This window comes from Trachemys scripta, chromosome 2 (assembly GCF_013100865.1).
Source record: "Trachemys scripta elegans isolate TJP31775 chromosome 2, CAS_Tse_1.0, whole genome shotgun sequence".
Taxonomy (NCBI): domain Eukaryota; kingdom Metazoa; phylum Chordata; order Testudines; family Emydidae; genus Trachemys; species Trachemys scripta.
Window position 1 is genome coordinate 43,786,182 of NC_048299.1, and position 24,535 is coordinate 43,810,716.

General features: G+C 43.6%; 2 protein-coding genes across 7 annotated transcripts in view; one reads left to right on the top strand and one right to left on the bottom strand.

Moving 5' to 3' along the window:
* Positions 1-10,447, bottom strand: part of KRIT1 (KRIT1 ankyrin repeat containing) — a 53,351-nt gene extending 42,904 nt beyond the window's left edge. Inside the window, exons 1-2 of one of the 3 annotated variants that reach the window (XM_034760427.1) lie at positions 10,309-10,447; positions 1,170-1,243 (exon numbers count right to left, since the gene is read on the bottom strand). The gene's annotated coding sequence lies outside the window, so the exon portion shown is untranslated. Of the gene's footprint in view, positions 1-1,117; positions 1,244-10,308 lie in introns of all 3 variants that reach the window. The other 2 variants (XM_034760426.1, XM_034760428.1) reach the window with 2 other exon arrangements.
* Positions 10,448-10,499: 52 nt separating this feature from the next.
* The window catches only part of ANKIB1 (ankyrin repeat and IBR domain containing 1), a 175,244-nt gene continuing 161,208 nt past the window's right edge, over positions 10,500-24,535 (top strand). For all 4 annotated transcript variants that reach the window (XM_034760421.1, XM_034760420.1, XM_034760424.1 and 1 more), the window contains exon 1: positions 10,500-10,877. The gene's annotated coding sequence lies outside the window, so the exon portion shown is untranslated. The remainder of the gene's footprint in view (positions 10,878-24,535) is intronic.

Consider the following 24,535-nt stretch of genomic DNA (forward strand, 5'->3'; position numbering starts at 1 on the left):
CACTAGCTGTCAGGGAGAGCTCATGCTTACAAATCATAATTTGGCCAACATCACCGAAGTGAATGCACTGACATCGTCATAACAACAAAAGCTGTATAAGGAAGCTAGTCTATGCTCATACTTTTCAAATCTATTATACTTTTTTAGATACACGTATTTTATCATACACTTTATATGCTTTTAAAGTATGTATTAATGTTTCAATTTCAATTCAAATTTCCAAACAATCACTAAATTGGCAACACTGCATGTAACTAATTCACAAAACTGGGGCAGGGGGAGGAGAAATTCAGAGCGGGTGTAGGGAAATCCCTGCCCTGGTTCCAAGCCTCCACCAAGTAGCTGCAAAGGACTGCTCTTTCTGCAAGCAGTGGACATAGCAAGTGGCTGCCAAATGATGTTATAAGGGAGCATTGCGCAACTTTAAATGAGCATGTTCCCTAATTGATCAGCAATGTAACAACAAAACAATGTTAACCGGGACAACTTTAAGTGAGGAGTTACTGTATTTTGTAATTTGCCAAAAGCCTGAGCAACTCTAGAATCTTTGAAGGTATAAGCAACTGATAACTCCTCCCAGTTTTTAAATATATCTATGCAGTGTACAATTTATACACCCTATATTATAAATACCACATTTCCACCAATTCAAGAACTGAAACCTCAAGAAAGAGCCTGAATCTCTATTCTCCAATGGGAAGTAGAACATTCTTACCGGGATCCCAAATAACAGAGCTGTGAAAAATAAGCTCTAAAATGAAATATTCCTTTTACTTCAGTGGGGCTCTATGTGGAGACACAGGTATACCTTACAATTCATGGCAGATTGGAACCATATTCATTCCAACTGGTTGAAAATTCTTTCTGGACCTCAAAGCTGTGATTACTCTTCCTTACATTAAAATAGATTATAGTGGCACTCCCTTATAATCCTAAAACTGCAATAAAATTAAATAAAATGAAAAAAAATCTGCAAAAGCTAACTAGTTCTACCTTTATAATCTAGAAACAAGATAATCTCTGGTCCATTTCAGATGATCTTTTCCCTGACCCACAACTGAAAACCCTTTAATTACCTATGATCAATAAATATAGATTATATGCAAATTTGTCTCACCACAAAATGGAGATTTTATCATTACTATTTATAGTTTGCAGTGCTGCTGCACCTCTTTGGAGGATAAATAGAGGACTTCAGTCTTCCATGCATTCAATCCAGTATATTTTACCAAGATAAGGTTACCTGAAAAATGCAAAGGGAAAAATGCAAATGTGAAATGTTATAAACGAGATCATGATTAAAAATGTTTTTCATTATGACAATTCCAGAATTAGATAAATTCATGGAGGATAAGTCTATCAATGGCTATTAGCCAACATGGTCAGGGATGCAGCCCCATGCTCTGGGTGTCCTAATTTCCAGAAGCTGGGAGTGGACAACAGGGGATGGATCACTCGATAATTGCCCTATTCTGTTCATTTCCTCTGACACTGGCCACTGGGCTAGACAGACCATTGATCTGACTAAGGGCTTGGCTACACTTGTGAGTTACAGCGCAATAAAGGAGCCCCAGGCGCCCTAGCTCATTCCCCATCCACACTGGCAAGGCACATACAGCGCTCTGTCTGTGCGGCTACAGCGCTGCTGGTACTCCACCTTGTTCGAGAGGAATAACGTTTGCTGCGCCTTGGCTACAACGCATGGGCATCAGTGTGAACAAGGTGTTGGGTTACTGCGCTCTGATCGGCCTCCGAAAATGTCCCATAATCCCCTTAAGTCAATTGGCCACTCTTGTCATTGTTTTGAACTCCTGTAGGAATGCAGAAATGCCCTTTCAAAGCTCTGTTTCTGACAGCTGGCATGCAAGCCATTAGTGTGGAATACTGTGTGTGAGAGAGAGAGGCGGGGGGGAGGAGGGGTCTGCTGCTGTCTGAACTTACAAGACAGCATGCTGACATGCTCTCAGCCCCCCAAAACCCCACTCTCTCTCCCCCCACATATACACAACACATTCCCTGTCACACTCCACCCCATACACTCCCCATTTTAAAAGCACGTTGCAGTCACTTGCATGCTGGGATAGCTGCCCATAATGCACTGCTCCCAATGCCACCGCAAGTGCCACAAAAGTGGCCACACCAGTGCGCAAGCAGCTGTCAGTGTGGACAGACTGCAGCGCTTCCCTACTGCGCTCGCCGAAAGCTGGTTTAACTCACAGCGCTCTAGCCATGCCCTATGTATGGCAGTTTTTATGTTCATGTTCTGCTAGCTTGAAGATATCAAAATTAGGATTGGGGTAGAAGTCTTTAAATATTGAATTGTATTACAGTAGCATCTTTGAACCCGATCAAGCATCAGGGCCTCATTGTGCTAAACGCTGTACAGACATGTAACAAAGACGACTGTCAGCTCTCTGGAGCAGGAACTATCTACAAGACTGACCAGACCCAACAGGTGATAAAACAGACAAACATAGTTGACTTGGGTGGAGAGGATGAAGTAACAATTAAATGAAGAGAGTTTAGCAGAAGTCATAGTTAAGGTTAAGATTTTGTCATGGTTATTTTTAGTAAAAGTCACAGACAGGTCCCAGGCAATAAACACAAATTCATGGAGACCTGTGACCTGTGCATGGGGGTGAGAGGGCTGACCGCTGTGGGGGCTGAAGCCCGAGCCCTTCTGCAGTGAGGTGCCTGACAGCCGAGAGTTCCGCTGCACGAGGAGGGTGGGGGTGACAGCCTGGAGCCCCACCGCTTGGGGGCAGGACTGAAAGATCTAGCCCTGCTGCATGGCTGAAGCTGAAGAAGTCATGGAGGTCCATTAAAGTCACGGAATCCGTGACCTCCATGATGAAATCATATCCTTAGTCATAGCACATCATTTACCTAACAAATGCCAGATGGGAGTAATTGGTAAGCATTAAAGCACAAGTATTTTGTAAAGGAGGGATTTAAAGTGGTTTTCTAGCAGGATGGATAAAAGTTGATTTAAAAAAATAATTAATATTTTTTTATTTAAATTGGATTTTTACTTAAAATAAATACAGATTTATTTTAAAAATAAACATATTGAAAATTTAATTTGAAACTTTGACAACCTATGTTAAGTCTTAAACTTACTATAACCCATTAAAATCATTTAAATTAAAACAATAATATTAAGCAGTACATATTTGCAGCCAAATATTTTAAAAATGTTATACCACTGAACTGGTGAAAGTCCCTGGCTAAGCACTTCTATCCAGAGTTTGAAGAACAGGAGTACTTGTGGCACCTTAGAGTCTAACAAATGTATTTGAGCATAAGCTTTCGTGGGCTACAGCCCACTTCATCGGATGCATGCAGTGGAAAATACAGTAGGAAGATATATACACACAGAGAACATGAAACAGTGGGTGTTACCATACACACTATAAGGAGAGTGATCATTTAAGGTGAGCTATTATCAGCAGGAAAGAAAAAGAACTGTTTGTAGTGGTAATGAAAATGGCCCATTTCCAGCAATTGACAAGAAGATGTGAGGAACTGTGTGTGTGTGTGTGGGGAAATAAGCATGGGGAAATAGTTTTACTTTGTGTAATGGCCCATCCCTCCCAGTCTTTATTCAAACCTAATTTAATGGTGTCCAATTTACAAATTAATTCCAATTCAGCAGTCTCTCGTTGGAGTCTGTTTTTGAAGTTTTTTTGTTGTAATATTGCAACTTTTAGGTCTGTAATCGAGTGGCCAGGGAGATTGAAGTGTTCTCCAACTGGTTTTTGAACGTTATAATTCTTGACTTCTGATTTGTGTCCATTTATTCTTTTACGTAGAGACTGTCCGGTTTGGCCAATGTACATGGCAGAGGGGCATTGCTGGCACATGATGGCATATATCATATTGGTAGAGAGACTGCTGAATTGGAATTAATTTGAAATTGGACACCATTAAATTAGGTTTGAATAAAGACTGGGAGTGGATGAGCCATTACACAAAGTAAAACTATTTCCCCATGCTTATTTCTCCCTCCCCCACAGTTCCTCACATCTTCTTGTCAATTGCTGGAAATGGGCCATTTTCATTACCACTACAAACAGTTCTTTTTCTCTCCTGCTGATAATAGCTTACCTTAACTCAGTGGTCCCCAACGCGGTGCCACGGGCGCCATGGCGCCCGCCGGGGCATTTATGTGCGCCCGCCTAGTGCCCAGCAGGGGAGAGAAGCTGCAGCCCCGCACCTGCTGGGGACAGAGAACTCCAGGGCTGCAGAGAAGCTGCGGCCCCGCGCCAGCCAGTAACAGAGAACTCCAGGGTTGCGGGTGCCGGTGCTCTCTGTCCTCGGCAGGTGTGGAGCCCGCCTAGTGCTCAGCGGGGAGAGAAGCCAGGACCCCATGCCTGCTAGGGACAGAGTGCTGCAGGCGCTGGTGTTCTCTGTCTCGCGGCTTTTCTCAGGCTTCTCTCTGCACTGCCCAGAACTGCTGCCAAAACAAAACAAAACAAAAAAGCGCTCCGCCTCTGCAGAATGGACCGAATGTTTATATTTATTTTGTAAAAACTCCTTAATTTTTCTTACAGGTAGATAAAAAAGAGCAAATTCACATGGTAAGGTGAAAGAGTAATTGCCGAATAATTTAATTAATACCTTTTACATGTAAAATTACCTTTTTAATCTTATGGATTCATATATTATGTAATATTAAATATGATGTTTTTCGTATTAATGAATGAACAAATACAAAATAAGCCTTGAAAAATTGTTGGCGCCTGCCACACTCTTCTAAAAACATGAATGTGCAACTGGTCACAAAAAGGTTGGGGACCACTGTCTTAACTGATCACTCTCCTTATAGTGTGTATGGTAACACCCATTGTTTCATGTTCTCTGTGTGTATATATCTTCCTACTGTATTTTCCACTGCATGCATCCGATGAAGTGGGCTGTAACCCACGAAAGCTTATGCTCAAATAAATTTGTTAATCTCTAAGGTGCCACAAGTACTCCTGTTCTTTTTGCTGATACAGACTAACACGGCTGCTACTTTGTATCCAGAATTTGTTTAAGTGCTAAGCCAGCTTTTATGCAGTGTCCTCATAGCTCTGTTTGGCCCAGGATATTAGAGAGACAAGGTGCGTGAATGAAGTAATATCTTTTATTGGAGAAACTTCTGTTCATGAGAGAGAAAAGCTTTTGAGCTTTCATGGAGCTCTTTTTCGGGTCTGGGAAAAGTACTCTGAGTGCCACAGCTAAGTACAAGATGGAACAGATTGTTTAGCATAAATAGTTAACACATATTTCAATGGACTATTCAAGGTGAAATGGCCTGGTAACTCCTCTGCAATCATGGTGGTGGGGAGAGGAAACGGGACATAAGACCTAAACTTCCTCACAGATTTCCACCACAACTTCAAGAATTACCACCTATGGGTGGTGCGTAGCATAGGCTGGGGAAGGCTGCGCCTCCCCAAACAGCCCCCTGCAGCCACCCACATTCCACCCCAAGGCCCCCTCCTGCTTGCTGCTAGTTGCCCCAGCTCCTCTTCTGGGAAGCCTGCTGGGTGGGGCTGGGGGTAGGGCAGCGGGCATGTGGTTGGGACTTGGGGTGGCCAGGACTGCGCTGCCTGGCGTTCTGGGGCTGAGGGCTGCATGCCACCCACTCCAGAGTTGAGGGGGAGGGTCTGTGAACCGCCCACACCTGGTGCTCCAGGGCTGGAAGGTGGAGCGCACTGCCCGCTTGGGCTAGAGGCGCTTGGACGGCCCGGGGCTGGCAGCTGCAGGGGCCCTCTGGGCTTCAGCGGGGAAGGGAGGCAGGCGGGGCGGGGCCTCAAGTGGAAGGGAAGGGACGGGACAGGACTAGCCTCCCACACTCGTGATTCACCCACCGCCCATGCGACCACCCATCCATTAAACTCTCTCTGGAATTCTCCAACACTAGCATCAATTTCTTTGATGCCAGGATCAGCTTCAACAAAGGACTCCTACAGCAGACAGCTATATACAAGAAACCTATAGATTACCACACCTACCTTCATAGATCCAGCAGCCACCCCAAGCACATCAAGAAATCTGTTATCTACAGTCAGACATTCAGATACCACAGAATATACTCTGAGAAGAAAATCCTGGGTGCACACCTTAACAAGAACACTCCACCAGAGAAGTAGATCACATCATAGAGTGGGACACCCAAATACCCCAAAAGAACCTACTTCAATATGAAAATAACCCCTCTATGAGAGCATACCAGTCGTCACCTTCCACTGCACATTGGAATCCATATGAGGTATCATTAAACAATTACAGACCATTCCCGATGGGGACCACATCCTGAAAGAAATCTTTCCTCAACCCACTCTTCTGACCTTCAAATAACCCCCCAACCTCTCCAAGCTCATCATCAGAAGCAAGCTCCCCACAGACCAGGACACACCAACTCAAAGAGTCACCAGACCCTGCAAGAACAACAGATGCAAAACCTGCAGACATATCTCCACTGCTACAATGATCAACACCTACAACACAGCTTTCAAGATCCATGGGTCCTACACATGCCTATCACAACATGTAGTATACCTCAACCAGTGCACTATATGCCCCAATAGCAATTATTGTAACATGTAATTATTGTTCTATATCCAGAAGTGAAAGTAAGCTGGTACAGGTCAGTACAGTGTACCGGTAAGAAAGTGGCCGTCGGTACAGACCAGTACATAGCTGATGTTAAAGCACTGCTGCAGCAGCACTTTAAGCACCGTACTGGCAGGGCCACTGATGGGGGGGCGCAAAAGGGGCAGCTGCCCTGGGGCTTGGCGATTTAAAGGGCCTGGGGCTCCAGGCAGCGGAACCCCAGGCGGCGCAGGCTGGGCAGCGCTGAAGGGCTGGCTGGGGGAGCCTAGCCCCCGCCCCTTCCACCTGAGGTCCCACCCCTTCTCTGGGCCCAGAGCCCAACCCCCTTGCCCAAGACCCTGGCCACCCTGCGTACTGGTAAGTCCTTTCAGTTACTTTCACCCCTGTCTATATCTGATCTCTGTCCTCATTCTCAAAGCAAATCTGCACACTTTCAAAAGATGAGCCTGGGAGCTTAAATTCATAAATTTGCAAGACACTAAAAATCCTGGACTGAATAGACAAACTGGATTTATGGCTTATTATAACAACCTATAACCTACTAACAAACCCCACCTACCACCAATCTGTCTTTTTTCTTTCTCCCTTCCCTCCTCCTCTATGACCTGAAAAGTGTTAATTGGCCACTTCACCTTAAGTGATCCCCTGAAATATGCATTAATTAAACAAACAATCTGTTCCCCCTTATATCTAGCTGTGGCACTATGGCCTGGTCTACAGTACAGAGTTAAGTTGACATAAGGCAGCTTACGTGGACCTAACTCTGTAAAGGTGTGTCTACACAGCCACGGCAGCGCTTTAACATGGCCGTGTAGTTGCAGCTCCAGTGTTGGGAGAGAGCTCTCCCAGCACTGTAATAAAACCACCTCCGCAAGGGGAAGAGCTCCCAGCACTGTAGCACTGTCTACACTGCCACTTTACAGCACTGAAACTTGCATCCCTCAGGGTGTGTTTTTTCACACCCCTGAGCAAGAAAGTTTAAGTGCTATAAGTGGTAGTGTAGACAAGGCCTAAGCGTCTACGCTACAACACTGCTCCTGCTGCTGTAAGTCGCCCACTACACCAACTTAATAACTACACATCCATGAAAGGCATAGCACTTAGGTCGGTATAGTTAGGTCAACAAAGTGTTAGTATAGACGCTGCATTGACTCTTCTGGCTGTCAGCCTCTGGTGGCTGACCGAGGTACCAGCCTCTGGTGTCAGGCATCCCAAATCCTGCTGCCTGGGGCTGGTACCTGGAGCTGGGCGGCGGGGTCTGGCTGTCAGTGCCCAACACTGACAGCTGGTGTAAGCGCTCCGGATTAGGACGCACACCGCCAACAAAAAGCGCTAGTGTGGACATACAACACTGATTTAATTACTGTGGTGGTTGTACGTCGACATAACTTAAGTTGACAATTTTGTTGTGTAGACATGGCCTATGAGCACATTTCCCAAACCTGAAGAAGAGCTCTGTGTAAACTACCTTTTGACAGCAGTAGCATCTGCTGCAGATCCAGAGAGAATATTTTCTTCATTTCAGTTTATTAAACTAGCTTAGTTCAATGACTAGTTCATTCAAAGTTAAGAAACCAACTGAGAGCTGAAAATGCAGGAAACCTTGTTTTCCTCTACCAATCTATACATAAAAACTAGGTGAGAGAGGATGTGATCTACTGGTTCTAAAATGCTGAAGGACAATGGTAAAGAGAACCAATCAGTTTAATTCACTACTTTGTTTAATAAATCAGCTAGTTTTAAATGCAACACGTTTTGATAAACCTTTTCTCTTATATACCCAATATATTTAAGGTAGTTTTATTAAATTAATAAATACAATTTTAAAATGCAGTTTTTGTGCATTTAATTCGATTTGAATTTCCAATGAGGCCCACGCCAGCCCCCACAAGGAGCGGGGGAAGGAGCACCACCCAGCTCCATTCCTGGCCCTGGCTACCGCTCCCAGCTTTGGTCTCCGTACCGCTGTCCGTGTCCCTCCACCCCCGAGCCATGGCCAAGGGCAGACAGGGGTAAGGGGAGGTGCAACCTTGAAAAGTTTAGGGACCACCAAAGTAAGGAATGCATTATTCACTATTTTTTAACATAAACAACGTAAAAGTTAAGCATTTGAATAAGAATCTGAATAAATGTAAGCTTAATTGCTTAAATAAATGTCTATCAATATAGCATATCTTCCTGATTAGCAAAAAGAAGGACCAAATTTAGTGCAAAGACTACATTTAGTTGCAAATCAACATGTTTTAAGGGTTACTAACCAATGAGAAACAACCTTTAGGAAGATAATTAAAAAGTACAAATGCAAAACAAGATTAAAATTGATGATTGAAGTCAAGGCTTGCTGATTTAACTCACAATTAAAATTGGTGGTTTAAATTGCTTTGTTTTCTAGTGAAGGTCTTTTGATCCTTCCCAACCACCTCCCATCCTTTCTTTGTAGTGAAGTCTTTGCTTTTGTGGTCTCCCAAAAGAGGAAAAAGAGCCAAGGTTCACCTCAGAGCTGCTGGCTACTAGTGAGATTTGAATAGTAGGTGAAGGAAGAAGTACATACTACATTATTCTATGGAGCTCCCTCCAAAGACTTACTTCTAGGTTTTAGCTTCTAAAATATAATTTTTAACACACACACATCCCTCTGACTTGACTTGTGTCATAGAAACTCCTTTTATTTGTATTTACAATTGGTTTGGGCATCCAACTGTATGTATGTAAGCAACTACATACATTCGCCATTATCTTTTCTATCAGACAACAAACCCATCATTTCTGAGAATCGGAGATGAGAACAGAATACCTCACTTCCTCCTCGTTCAGACCTCGGTGCTGCGCACACTGCCCCATAGGTTAACCAGAGATAATCTGCACACAGCGATTAGTTAAGGGCCAGATCCTGCAAACATTTAGCGAAGCAAGTATTTCTTACTGACGTGAGCAGCCCCACTGAAGATAACGGATCTACATATCAAGTATCAGAGGGGTAGCTGTGTTAGTCTGAATCTGTAAAAAACAACAGAGGGTCCCGTAGCACCTTTAAGACCAACAGAAGGATCTACATAAGTGTGTAAGTGTTCTACAGCTACTGCGGGAGCACTCAACAGAAAAACAATGAAGTGGAGGTCTCTATAACACAGCACAGGTAGTGTATGTCACAAGCGAATGCAGTCACTGAATTGAAGGAAAATTTAACTCTGCGCAGAACTCAGATGAGCGATTGTTTCAGTGAGACAGCGAACAGCAGAGGAAACTCCACTCCCCGTCACCTGAAGGGGCAGAGACGCACACAGACAAACCCCACCCCAGGCCCTTCCAAGCCCCATTAGGCGAGACAAGGCTACGCATGAGCTAGCCCGCTCTAAAAGCTGTCCCGGGAAAGAGGTCTTTGTGGAGGGGGGCTGGGTGGGGAAACATCTCCCCTGTCCCGGAAGGCGAAGGCGCGGAAGAGACACTCTAACCCCGTCCCCTCTCTCTCCACCTCGGGCTGGGAGATGGTCCCCAAACTTTTCTCTGGCCTGTTGAGCTCTGCCCCTCCTCAAAGCAGCTACAGGAGCTGATGCTCGGTGGCTACAGCCGGGCCGGGGAGGGGCCAGAATGGGGGGCTCGGGCCCCCTCTCCTCAGGTCGGTTCCCCCATTAGACAACGGGGCGCGGCTGAGCTGCTTGTTTAGCGGCCCCGGCCCGAGTTCGGCTCCGTCCGCCTCTCTCTTACCGGGTGGCGTCTAGACTCGCCTCCTCTCGGGAGGCCGGGACACATCCTCCAGCGCGTCGCACGGGTCCAAACCCGCCCCTGCTCCGCACAGGCACAGACCGAGCCGGCCCCGCCCAGATCCCTCCCCCTGGGCCGGCAGATCCGCTTCCCGTCCGGGCGCCGCTGGCCCCGGCTGCTGCCAATGAGTTTCCGGGTCGCCGGCCTGAGCTGCTGTTGCTGCCGCTGGCGTCGGCAGTTGGCCACGAGCTGAGCGGGACGGGGCTGCAGGCCGGGCCGGCGCGTGAGGCGCCGCGGAGTGGGAGGGAGGCGCCGGGAGGAGGGCCCAGCCTGAGCTGAGGGGGAGCCGCGTCGGGGGCCCGTGAGCCCCGTCGCCGAACAAAGGGCAGCGACCGAGCGTCCGCCGTAGAGCCCGGCCAGACCCCGCTCCCCGCCCCGGCAAGCCCCGGACGCGGCCAGACCCCGCTCCTCGCCCCAGCCAGCGCTTCACTCGGGGGACCCCGGACTGGGGGCAGATGGAGGTGCTGGATGCGGGGACAAGAAGCGGAGGGGAGAGACCCTCTGAGGAGCCGGTGAGTGACCCGCTGTGCCGGGGGCGTGTTCCCTCAGGCACGGCCCCGGTGCCCTCTGAGTGCCGGGGGACGCGGGGGGTCCGCCCCTTCTCGGGTGCTGCAGTGGGCTGGGGGAAGAGCAAAGGCGCCGCAGACAGATAACAGCCGCCTCCTCCTCCGCATGTCTGCAGCCCTTGGCATCCCCGGGGGTGGGGCAGCTAACTGGAGCCAAATGTTGAATGCAGCAGGGCAGCGGAGATTTGCTGAGGAGTCCAGTGCAGAGGGGAGAGGAGGCGGCTCTAGGGATGACTCGGTTTTGGCTGCCACCAAAACAAAAGCGATCGGAAAGGCAGTATGTGCGCCTGTATATACTGTACACGTAGTGCTTATTAAACATTACCCCCTGGGACCAAAAACCACAGAGTTAGGCTAATTACTAACTGGTCTGACACGCCCTATTTTGAAGAACCCAGTGTACATGATTTTGGTGAAGCCTTAAGAGTGGGAGGCTCAAGAGACACCTCAGCTGTTTAAGGCATGTGTGTCAGACTATGGACAATATATGGTGTGGGCATTATATAATATATGCATGCATCAACATTTGTTGCTTATGAGGAATCCATTGCACTTCCCATTACGACTTTCCACGTCGAGTTTTAGTCGCTTGTAATTCATGAGATAGCAAAGGGTTGGCAATGTGTGGTGGATTGTTTACTTGGAAATTTCTTGGGTAAAGAAGTGGGGGTGTTCAGTTTTTCCGATGTTGAATGGTATATGTTGGTGTCACTTACCAATTTCTGTTTTTCTGGGTGCTGCACTGTGAATTCCTTGAGACTATTAAGAAGACAAGAAGGGAAATATAAATGGTAGTTTTGTTGTACCCACAGAATTGTAAGAAACTTGAATTGTCTTGGCCTGGTATCAGTTCCTTTGTTTAAAAACAAATATTTGCATTGACTTTAGGAAATTTTTACAAAAGAGGAATATTATAATAGGAGAGAGTGTGGGAGGCTTGTGCAGCTATAATTATAGTTGTGATCCTTTTGATATAACCCTATTTTCAGGATGTATAGCTTGGTTATAAACAATCACTCTAGGCTGAAATTGAGTATTCGGCGTTTCAGATTGGAATTTTTTTTCCATTACAAAACTGAGCCCTGATCCTGTAAAATTATTCATGTGCATAAGTGCTTGTAGGAGCCCTTGATTTGCATTTAAATCATAAATTCAAACCTCCTTATTAGAAAGTGTGTGGATTTTTTTAAAATAAAGTAGAACCATACTCATTGATGTTTGCGTCCCCTCCCCCCCAATCAAGGATACAGAATCACTAAATGCCCTTTGTTCACTTTTGAAAGTGTAGTTTGGTTTGAAATGAGGTTTAGATACTGCAACTGAATGTAAATGAGTGAACCCCTGCATCCATGCAGAACAATATTGGCTTCAGCAGGTCTCCATGTGGGTACTGGAGTGAGACTTTTTTTTTTTTTCTCAAGTATTACTCTCTATGCAGATTAATGAAGTAGAACTGATGAGATTCTTGGCTCTCTGTGAGCTGAGGGGTGAAAACGTTATATATGTATTGGTTTTCCTTGGTGTGTCTGTGTGTGTGTTTTTAAATAGTAGTTAGTGCATTACTCTGAGGATTTAGTCTCTCTTAGGTATTTGAGGAAAAGTAGTAAGTGTTCTTTCTTTGAAAGAAGATATTGCTACCTATAAACAAGAAATATTTTCCAACTACAATTTTTAGGGACCTACATAGCCTGTTCATTTGGGGTTCATGTACAGCAGCTGACTGTATACAGAGGGAATGAGGCAACATAATTCAAAGCAGGACTTTCTGGGCATGGAAAGAGCAAGCCGCATGAGGAGAGGAGGAGTCTCTTCTGGAATCTTATCCTAAACCTTCCTGTGCTCCTGTACTAGAATAATTTGTTCTCACACCTATGATGTGTCAAGGAGTTGGAATTTAGGAAGTTAATGTTGTTGCTTTAAATTGCTTACTTCGTTGTAAATTGAAATTAGTATATCAAATGTGTTTCATACTTAATGATAAATTACAATGTTTAAAATATCTGAAGTAATATGTAAAAGAGAGGACTTGGCCATTATCTCATTTGTTGCCATCCTCTTGTATATAGTGTCAAAACAGTGCACCATGAATAAAGACTCTTAAGACAATATTCACTAATGTGGTCAGAATTACAGATTAGTAAACAGAATCCAGTGAGCCTACTGGTAATAATTGTTATGCCTGATAGTAAAGATAAAATAAAATTGCAAATTCAGGACCTTCAGTCATAAGTTACTTGTGACGATGGTTTTGTCACTTGTTCGTCTGTAAAATTCTGTGCGCGCGCAGTGTCGCACACTTGATTTCTTTCTGGGGAACATGCAACTTTATTGACACAGCAAACTAAAAAAAGTCAGATTTAAAATGTACTCAATAACCTTCCTTTAAATATTAGCCATTGTTTAATGGGGAAACTTCTAAATAAAAACTTTTTTTTTTTAACCTAGTGTACTTCTCTGTCTTATAGATTGTATTTCTCTTTATTTGCTCTTTATTACGTGAGGCAGTTTAACTGATTCTTCACCCAAATTATTATCTGCAGCAACACCGTTTTCTTCTCCTCTGTTGTGGAGGACTGTTGGTTGCCTTTTGCACTGGTCAGTAGTATAGCAGGAGGGGCATGTTGTTGGTGATTTGGTAAGTTTGTGTGATTGTTGGACAGTTGACTTGGGACCATTGACAGTTACCTCTACCTGTCTTTCTTGGTACCTTCAAGGTTTCAGGTGCCCTATGCTAAAGTCAGTATAGATTTGTTGTAACTGTATAACATTTTCTAGATAGCGTGTGACTTTCTGTTGAGGGACTGATTAGCTATGTGAAATAGAGGGTCATGAATTCAAGTGGGGATTAAGCAGATGGTGATTAATTCTGTAGCAAATATATTATTATACAACAATGATATAGAACAAGGAAAGATAAATATTATGCTTTTTGGAGTTTACCATTAGGTTGCTCTTTAGTTAATATTCAGACTGACACAAAATGATAAAGAATTTAGTGTTTCAAATGTCTGAATGCTGCCTGATAGCCTCTAACTTTCCAAATATTGTGTGGGATCTGGCCACACTGCTCCCCTGGAATTCTTTGAAATTGTAAATGTAAGTATCATTAATGTTGCAAGACTTTAAATGAAAATAAATACTAAGTTCTATGCTTTCTTTTTAGAAATTTTATTTAATAAAAATTACTAGATTTCTTTAGCTCTTATTTTTATTTCAAATGGAGCTGGTGGCATCGTCTTTCTTTGTTTCCCATTCTCGTTGAGTATATCAACCTGTCATCACTACAGTGTCAGAGGGATAGTCTTTGTATTTTTCTGCTTTACATTATTAATGTGTAAAGCTCAAAGTGTGTGGAGTGCTTCATCTAAATAAGATGTGTCCCAGCCCTAAGGTGCTTTCAGTCAAATAAGTCAAAATGTGGGTGTGAGGAAGAAGGGATAAACACACCTCACTCACTTAGCTTGTAAATTGTGACATACATATATCTTGTTAATATCATGACCTTTTAAATTCCCTTTTTATCCTTCATTTTTGCCCATCTGTCCCCAATCTTCCCTCTGTACTCTGTTAACAATGCTTTCCTTTCCCACCTCCTGATTCCCTTGACCCCATCATAGACCTTGAGTTGGGTGTGAGTTGCATCACAAAAGGATTAAAACAAAAAATAGTTAACCAAGTCAAGAAAAAACTGAAGTGCCAATGTCAAAAGGTGGTCTGGTGAGATCTTTATCCTTTCCTGCTCCAGCAGTCTATTACAGTGTTAACACTTTTATTTGGAAATACACCTCTACCTTGATATAACACTGTCCTCGGGAGCCAAAAAATCTTACCGCGTTATAGGTGAAACCGCGTTATATTGAACTTGCTTTGATCCCCTGGAGTGTGCAGCCTCGCCCCCTGAAGCACTGCTTTACCGCATTAATATCCGAATTCGTGTTATATCGGGTCGCGTTATATCTAGGTAGCAGTATAAGTTTTAAAAAACAAATGGGTTTTTCAAATATATATAAACTAAAGATACCCAATCCTCACCTGAATCAAACCATCAGAACATCTCTAGGTAAACTTTTGTCAAATAAGAGACTGGTGATTTTCCTTTCCTTTAATTCTAAACATAATTTGGAATGTTGATCTTAACATTGAATTTTCTCCTGTGTTGTGTTAAACTGTAATACTACTTAAAGTAGCCTTGTGTGGTAATCTTATTTCATTTTGTGTTGAACAAAGACCTAAATTATAAGACTGAGAAATTCTAACATTTCAGAATTTTGAGGGACGATCGTAGTAAGAAAATATAGTAGTAACTGATAATGGGTTATTGTGCTGTAATAGATGTATCTTTGATTAATGCCTAGTTCTTAGTAAACTCTTCAAGCATCTACCTCAGCTGAGCAGCTGCATGACAACATTAAATCTGTAGAGTTCTCTTATAATTTGTGATTGATCCTAAATTGACAGGGATGACAGACCTTTGTCCATGGAATTATTATATAACTGTGTTGTTTACATGTAAATGCTACACCTCTTGGTGCTGGGTGGGCAAACTTTTTGGCCCAAGGGCCACATCTGGATATAGAAATTATATGGCGGGCCATGAATGCTCACAAAATGGGGGTTGGGGTGTGGGAGGGAGTTCTGGGTTGGGTTGGAGGATGCGGTGCGGGGCGGGGGGGTAAGGGCTCTGGGGTGGGGCTGGGGATGATGGGTTTGGGGTATAGGAGGGTGCTCCGGGCTGGGACCGAGGGATTCGGAGTGCAGGAGGGGGATCAGGGCTGGGCAAGGGGTTGATGCGTGGGGCGGTGGCTCAGGGATGCAGGCTCTGGGTGGCGCTTACCTCAAGCATCTCCTGGAAGCAGTGGCATGTCCCTTCTCCAGCTGCTATGTGAAGGTGCAGCCAGGTGACTTTGCTGCGTGCTGCCCCATCCACAGGCACTGCCCCTGCAGCTCCCATTGGCCATGGTTCTCGGCCAATGGAAGCTGCAGGGGTGGTACTTGGAGCAGAGCCCCTTGGCTGCCCCTACGCGTAGGAGCCTGAGGGGGGACATGCTGCTGCTGCTTCCGGGAGCCGTGTGGGATGGCCTCCGACCCTGTTCCCCAGCTGGAGCTCGGGAGCCACATTAAAATGGCTGGCGGGCCGGATGTGGCCCGCAGGCCGTAGTTTGCCCATCCCTGCTATGGAGTCGTCTTTTGTTCGTTTGGTTTGTTCCCATTATACAGTCAGCCCCTCCACAGTTTTGGAGCATTTCCATCTTATTTCTTGAATATGTGCCTCATGAACTCTTTTTCTGATCATCTAATTCTTTCCAGAAAGACCGCATCTGTACCTGCAGCTTGTAAAATTGACTTCAGTATGGTTCTTGTTGCCAGTGTTTCGCTGGCCTTTCAGATCCCTTGAATCAAGTTCTTTTTTTGGCATCCCCCATTTAGGAACTCTATTATCATTCAGGGAAGCTTGTAGAACTCCCCCTTCCGCCCCTTGAGTGGTCTGATGTGGTTCCTTTAACTCGTGATCTGATCTAATTCCTTTAAGAAATTATTCAAGGTCCCCCAAAATTTTGACATCAGGGAATTTCCCCTAGCTACCAGGAAGTTTGAAACCCATGGCCATCCCCTCACCTTTAAGTTTACACACTGGGTATGTTTCCTTGACTATTTGTCTGTTCCTATAGACTCTCTCTTCCTCATAGCTACAGTCCTTCATCCACAGTCCAAATTTTTAGCAGGGGGACACCTTTATATATGCTCTACTTTCCCACAACCAAAATAGATTGCCCCTTAGGCTTCACTCTTTCTTGCCCCAGACTGGTCCAAATAGTCTTTTGTTTAGACCCTGCGGTACCCTGGGCCCCTCCATTGCATGACTGAGTATCTTTACAGTATTAGTCTGGTCCTCCACAGTTTTCTGAGTGCACTGCAAGACCAGATATGTCTTAGTCATTGTTTATATAGGGGCAGACCCATCTAACATGTCCCTCTTGCTCACAGTCGGTGCACACAATTGGCGGGATCCCAAACCGCCTTCCCTTTCTGTGTCTACAGTGGCTGATCCTTTCTAGTCACCTGATTGCCTCTGTGTTGTGGCTGCTACTTGGGCACTTACCAAAACAGGAGATGGAGCTCCTAGGGTCGTTGCTACCCCTCTATATGTCATCTTAGGAGGGTGAACGTCTCACAGCAAAGGAAGGGGTCTGTGCCTTTTTTTGCTCAATTATTGCTCCTTGATGGGATGGGGATCTGGTCATCTCATTGTTGGTCCCAGTTGTGAGAGGGTGCCATCCGAGAGTACCCCCTCTCACGCCACAGCACCCTGCGCTCAGTTTCTTCCTGAGTCTCCCAATAATTTATTCACAGCATTGTCTTGTTGCCGGCACAGAGTGCCCAAGGAAAGCAACAGCGGGGTTCGTTGCCCGGTGTGCTTCACGCCAATGAACATTCCAGCGTGGAGAAGCAATCAAAGTTTATTTGAGATCTCAAAGCGGTGCAAGGAGACTGGCACGTCTCAGATCAAGCACCCCATCATAAGCAGCTTTTCTCTTTTTATACATTTTGCAGCTAAGCTTTTTCCTTCTTTCCCCCCTTCCCCCCTTCTCCCTCCCTTCTCCTATAATAGTTTACGTTAAGCAAGTAGCAAGCAATTACATTTAAGCAGTTAAAACATCTTGGCGACTATAAGTCCAGCTTGTTAGTAACTTCTCTGAATTATTATCTTGTCCCTTTCCTTTGATTTGTTATTTTGCCTTTCAGCCAGAAGTATGCAGGCCTCATTATTACCGCTTGGCACCGGTATGAGCGGTGCTGCACCTGATAACTGCCTACTACACATTCCAATTTCTGCATCTGGCTTTTGAGGTTTTTTAGAGTTTAAACATGGAAGGACTTTGGTTCATTTAGGCTTAGTGCAGGAAGGCTTCTGCATACATATACCAAGTCTGTATACGTCTTAATGAGATAAAAAGACTCTGATGCAAAGGCCACATTTACCACAGCATGTGGAATGGAGACTTTTACATTGTAGCCAAATAGTGCATTCTTCTTATACAAAATGTGCATTTTAAGCTGTAGTTAACCACCTAGCACTTACTTTATTGTAAATTTGTTGTTAAAAATGTAATAACATAGATATTTCCAAGTCTGCGTGGTTATATGTGTGTAGACCCTTACATTTGCTGGAGTACCCTGGATTCTGTCAGTCATAATTGCTGATGACAGTTAAAAATGTAGATCATGAGTCATTCTGAGTTTAGCATTCTGGAGGTATCATATAGCTCTTGTTGGTGAAAAGACTGAGAAATTTGGACACAAAGATGATCCACAAGGATTTACTCTTTAAATGTCAGTTTATTTTGTAAGGTTTACAAGTCTTGATTTTTACTAGTGTCCAGAAATTTTTCTTTTAACAGGCTCCAACAGTGATATAGGTTTGAAAGACCCAAAGAATTTTAAGTGAACTTGAACTACTGCAGTCAAAGATAGAAGCTGGTCACAGCTTACTTTTTCCTTTAAGCAGCCTGAAAGAAGCATTAGGACTCTTCCACAAGACTTTGTGTTTAAAAAAAATATATCGATATAGGTAAGGACCTTCAGGGATGAAAGAACCTGTACTTCTGTTTCAGTTCTAACCAATTCACCCAAGAAATAAGTCATCCCAAAAATCTATTTTGTAGAGAGTTTCTAGGATAAAGCAAATGGAAACCTCTAAATTTTAACCTGATTAGTAGTTGAGCTAGAACCTTTAATTCAAAAATACCAGATACAAATACAGCTGAACCCCTGTTTTACTACATAATTAGGGATTTAGAAGTTCATAAAATTGAACATCTCAAAATTATAGTGGGTACAGTGCATAAGTTGTGTATGGTGCACTAAGTTGCTTTCTTGTCCTTCAAACCACTGCAAAGCTATTTTCATTGGACTGAAGGCATTGTCATGTCAAGGGATATCTACTTGTTCTTCATTGGCGCCACTTTTGTTATGTGCTTTATTTATTTTGTGTCAGTAAAAAAAATAGATTTGTGTAACTGGTCATTCAAAAGACTTATGTTTGTTAAATCGAGCTTATGTTGTAAATAGAAATTGCTAACTACCACTTAAAGGTCTGTAAGGCTGAACTAGAATATTGTGAAAGTGTCCCAGTCAAGAAATATTCCTTTGGATAGGAGATGGCTTCCTAGTGTTTTTAAGGGCCTGATCCTAAGTCCATTGAAGTCAGTGGGAGTCTTTCCATTAATTTCTATGGCTTTGCTTCAGGCCTTAAGAGATTAGAACAACTATGAATATTGTCACATTCAGAATCGAGCACTTCTGCAGTGTAGGCAGGAGTATATGGCAGTTTCCTTGCTGTTATCTCCTGCTGCTCCATTAACCTGGTGCCCCAGTCTCAAGGGACCAGTTGGAAACAGAGTGGGGGAAAAGGCACCTCTTGAAACAGAAGAAGCTTGTATGTTGGAAGTTTTTATTTTATTTTTTACCACCAGTACCATAAGGCTTAGGTATGTCATCAGTCACATGCAGATGGAACCTCAGAGTCCCGCAAGAGCAGTCTTGTGTCCCCGTATGGAGTCCATTCTATAGGTTAGGAACCATCATACTAATAAGAGAAATTTAGAGGAGGAAGATGCTCGTTCTGCATTGAAATTAATGGGGAAAGTTTTGAACTTGAGTGTTAACTTAAGTTGTCTTTTTATCTATGTATATATCCTCAACATAAATGTAGTTTTCTTTTGATTTTAACTTGTATATTATTTACAGATAATGTCTAGGAATTTCAGATGAAGGCAACCTACAAAATAGCTTCCTTGAGAAATGATGAAATTCTGATTTCTTTTCCCAGCACTTCTGCAGCTGCAGTCCATTTGGACTAGCCTGTTATCCCAGATCATCCTTCTTCTCATCCTTCAGCCTGAACCTTACAATAATTACATGAAGGAAAAAAAGTTATTACAATGCTAAGGTCATACGGTTAATCCCACAGAAGTCTGGAAATGCCAAAATTAAAGTTGACGTGCAAGGTTTTGAAAAATGTTTCCATGTGCGTATGCATTATGATAGCATATTTAATCACACACTCGTATGCAAATACATTATTTTAACCAATCATAGGTATATATGTATAGCATCTTGTAATGTTTTAATTCTTGGGTACTTTAATTTTGTCATAATGATATGGAACTGCTATGTTTAAGATATATTTTATAAATTGTATCAATGCCCCTGTAGTATACATTTTGAAACAAATATGCCTCTGAACAGTAATTTATTATGTAATGTTTCATATGCTGCTTCTTGGAGGAAACACACTTAGCATTGTATTAAACGTGTATATAATAGTTTATTGATGTATCAGATCTTTTTTCTTTAAATGTAATACCTTGAAAATGTCTTAAACTTAATTTCTCTGAGTAGGTGATGTACTTTTCTTAAACTATTAAACTTTAATTTCACCAAGAATTTGACAATTTATGCATATGCAATAATTATTTGAAAGCTATGTAAATTTAAAACGTAAGTTTAAAACTAAATTTTCCCATACTACAACCTGAAAATATTTTCCAGGTGCTGAGTATTTAAAGGACTACTATCAACAACTAGAAAAATTAAATGTTTATGAAAACTTGGTATTTACTGAGTAAGCCCTATGGTCCCAGTCCTGTAAAGAAATGCATTCAAGTAGACTGTTTTTCCTGCATGTAGCCCCATTGAACTCAAATGGCCTACATGTGGATACAAAAGGCTTGTCTGTGTGCAGCTGTTTGTAGAAGAGGGTCCAAATATTCCTATAACTGAAATGATTTAGTGGGCAAAAAAACATAATCCTTGTATTTTTCAGTGTACATTTCCCACTACAGTAAGCCTGTTGTCTTCTCAACAAAAGAGAACCTTCTTTGTAAAGAAATGTGGAGAAGCAAAAAAAACCTTTTGGGAACCCACAATTTTTTAATAGGAACTTGAAAACCAAAAAGCAAAAACAGGATACCATATAAAAGGAGCTCTGTCAGAAACTTGAATTTTTACTGCATTAAATAATACTAATAGTGTGTTTTATAGTAATATGTATTAATGAAACACACTGTTAGTGACAAAAGTATTGACAAAGTTCATGTTATAAATCAGTCTTAGAACAATTATTATGACACTTTACCAGACAGGGAGACAATCTATTTTCTTGCCTTTTATTAGGATGATAGATAAAAACACTAATCTTAGTTTCTGGCAGCCAAGTAAAGTATTATCACAGACAAGTGAGTGAGTAGAATATTGCAAGGCTATTGTACTTTAATCATAAAATATTATCTGTATGGATATTGAAAACGTAACTATTTCTCTCTAATGTACTTCTGTCATATGCTATTAAGTACATTTTTCTTTGTGCTTCATAGACTGCTTCTGACATAGAATCGTAGGACTGGAAGGGAGGTCATCTAGTGAGATGACATGAGAGGTCATCTAGTCCAGTCCCCTGCTCTCATGGCAGGACTAAGTATTATCTAGACCATCCCTGTCAAGTGTTTGTCTAACCTGCTCTTAAAAATCCCCAATGATGGAGATTCCACAACCTCCCTAGGCAATTTATTCCAGTGCTTGACCACCCTGACAGGAAGAGTTAGTACATAGAGTACTACACAATAATAAAAGATACCATATGTAGGTCTGGTGTACTCAGTTGCACGGTAAGACCAAATTCTGTTGCAACATTTTATTCCTGTCCCCATGAAATATTCTTCATTCCCATCCCCCACAAACAGCCATAGCTCTGGCACATGGTTGCAAATGCTAATTGACATAACATGTTTATTTTATAGTATGATTGTTTCTGAGGATGAGTATTTTTTTCCTCTGTGCTCCCTAGGTGGCTCCCAGACCCCTTCCTGCTCAGCTACATGAAACAGTGCCGGAAGCATACATTAAACCAATTGGCTTTTTCCTTTATGGAGAAAGCTGCAGACCAAGAGGCAGTTGCGGGAAGGTCCTGAAAGGGCAGTGTGTCAGAAAATTAATGTCTGGTGCCTGGCTCCATCAAAATGGCAAATTTCATGGCATCTTGGACCAAATGCCAAATTATACATCTGCTAAACTGTGAAGACAACAGGGCCCTAATTGAGATGAATGGGGCAGGTCACATCTTAGAGCTATCGTTTCATGCTTTCTGAAAATGCAAGCAGATGATACTGCTTCAGTTAACCTTGTTTCATGTGTTCAAGGTTTTCTCTGTTACCATAATGGCTAGGAACATTTTTTTTTAAATGAAAGTTCAGATTTTGGAGCCTAGCTCTGCAGCATATTTCTGACCCCAGAATACACAGGGCCCCATTGTTCTGAGAAACAATCTGTATGACATTATTTGAGCAACACTATGTAATTGTAATGTCGTGTGGAGATAATCTAGGCTTACACAGAATTAGGAGGCTAATGCTATTTATTAAAAAAACTCCACTAATTTGCTACATGCTATAACAGCTTGTATAGTAGAGTAACTGCCAGCATTGCTGGTTACAATACTAGGGTAGCCTTAAAAGTTTACCAATAATTAAGGATTTCATTGTATTGCAAATGTAAAAGGTGACATAATTTTAGTTGCATGTTCAACCTTAACTTTGGCATTTCCTGATGAGTACCTAAGCACGTAACCTTAATATTACATGAACATTGCTTTTTGCATTTAGTTTTCTGTTTTTTAAAAGGAAGTGGGCAGGGAGAAGAATGTTCCTCAAATGGAGCTATTTCATCGGAAGTCAGTAGGATCTCACTGCCCATACCTTAGGCTTCCTGAGTTTCCTTAATCTTTATTTAGCATCTTGAATATTAAAATACTAGATCTTGTAATTTCACATTTATTTTCCAGCTGGTTAATCATCATTAAGCTACTTGGAAGTAAACCTCTACCTCGATATAACGCAGTCCTTGGGAGACAAAAAAAAAAATCTCACCGTATTATAGGTGAGACCACGTTATATCAAACGTGCTTTGGCCCCCCCGTTCCTTGTTCCCTGACTGCCCCCTCCAGAGACCACCCATCCCCTGACTACTCCGACCCCTATCCACACCCCCACCCTCTGACAGGCACTTACCGGCAACGATGGAAAGTGGAAGCAGCCCGGCCTCAGCCCGCTCCACTCCGCCACCTCCCAGCCGCGGCGCTCTGCTTCCCGCCATCGGTGAGTGCGGGGAGGTTGGGGAAAGGATGCCTTCCCGCACTCACCTGTGGTGGGAAGCGAAGTGACGCGGCCCCAGCCCGTTCTGCTTTCCTTGCCCTGGTCCCAGCTGTGTCACTGGGGGGGCGGCTGGGGAAAGGTCCTGCACTCCCCTGCAGCAGGAAGCGGAGCGCCACAGCTGGGAGCTGACAGAATAGAGCAGGCTGGAGCCGGGCTGCTCCGCTTCCCGCCACCGGTGACTGTGGGGAGGTTAGGGAAAGGACGCCCTCCGCACTCACCTGTGGCGGGAAGCGGAGCGATGGGGCCCCAGCCCGCTCCACTCTGCCACCTCCCAGCCGTGGCACTCCGCTTCCCGCCTCAGGTGAGTGCAGGGAGGTTGGGGAAAGGACGCCCCCGTACTCACCTGCAGCAAGAAGTGGAGCGCTGTGGCTGGGAGCTGGCGGAGTGGAGCGGGCTGGGGCCGGGCTGTTCTGCTTCCGCAGTTGCTGGTGAGTGTGGGGGGATCCCTCCCCCAAGTGACACGGCTGGGGCCGGGGCAAGGGAAGCAGAGCGGGCTGCTCCAGGCCCCCCACTAATCCCCCAGGCCACTCTGGGACTGCAGGGCCCCCAAAAGTGCCCTCCCACAGCTCCTGCCTCCCAGACCCTGAGCGGGGGGGCAGCCCCTGACCGCCCCTGAGACCCTCTGCCCCTTATCCATCCCCTCGGCCCTGGACTGGCCCGGCACCCTTAACACGCTGCTCAGAGCAGTGTGTCAGAGCTTTACCGTATTGTATGCGAACCTGCCTTATATTGGGTTGCGTTAGATCTGGGTAGAGGTGTAGCTAAATTTATCATCATTAAGAAACTGTCTTATTAAAGTAGAACTCAGAGTTACGAACACCAGAATTATGAACTGACCAGTAAACCATACACCTCATTTGGAACTGGAAGTACACAATCAGCAGATGACCCCCCCCCTCAAAAAAACCACCACCAACAACAAAAAAATACCCCAAAAAGGCAAATATAGTACAGTGTTAAACATAAACTTCAAAAAAGGGAAAGGAGCATTTTTCTTCTACATAATAAAGTTTCAAATCTGTATTAAGTCAATGTTCAGGTGTAAACTTTTGAAAGAACAACCAAAACATTTTGTTCGGAGTTACGAACAACCTCCATTTGTAACTGAGGTTCTATTGTAATATTTAATCTGATTTAAAGAACATTCATTACCATTTACTATCATTAGGCTAAATTGTTTTCCTAGAAGATGTCCCAATAAAACAGCCATTCCCAATTAAGTAGAGTACGTGTACACACACACACACACACACACACACACACACACACACACACATAATATATAATTTTTTATATTTTTTGGCACATGCTATATATAGGACTGCAGCGGATTCTAGAGTGAAGGGCAGTAGCCAACTGGCACACAGTATATTATACAACAGTGGGGTGTTGAGG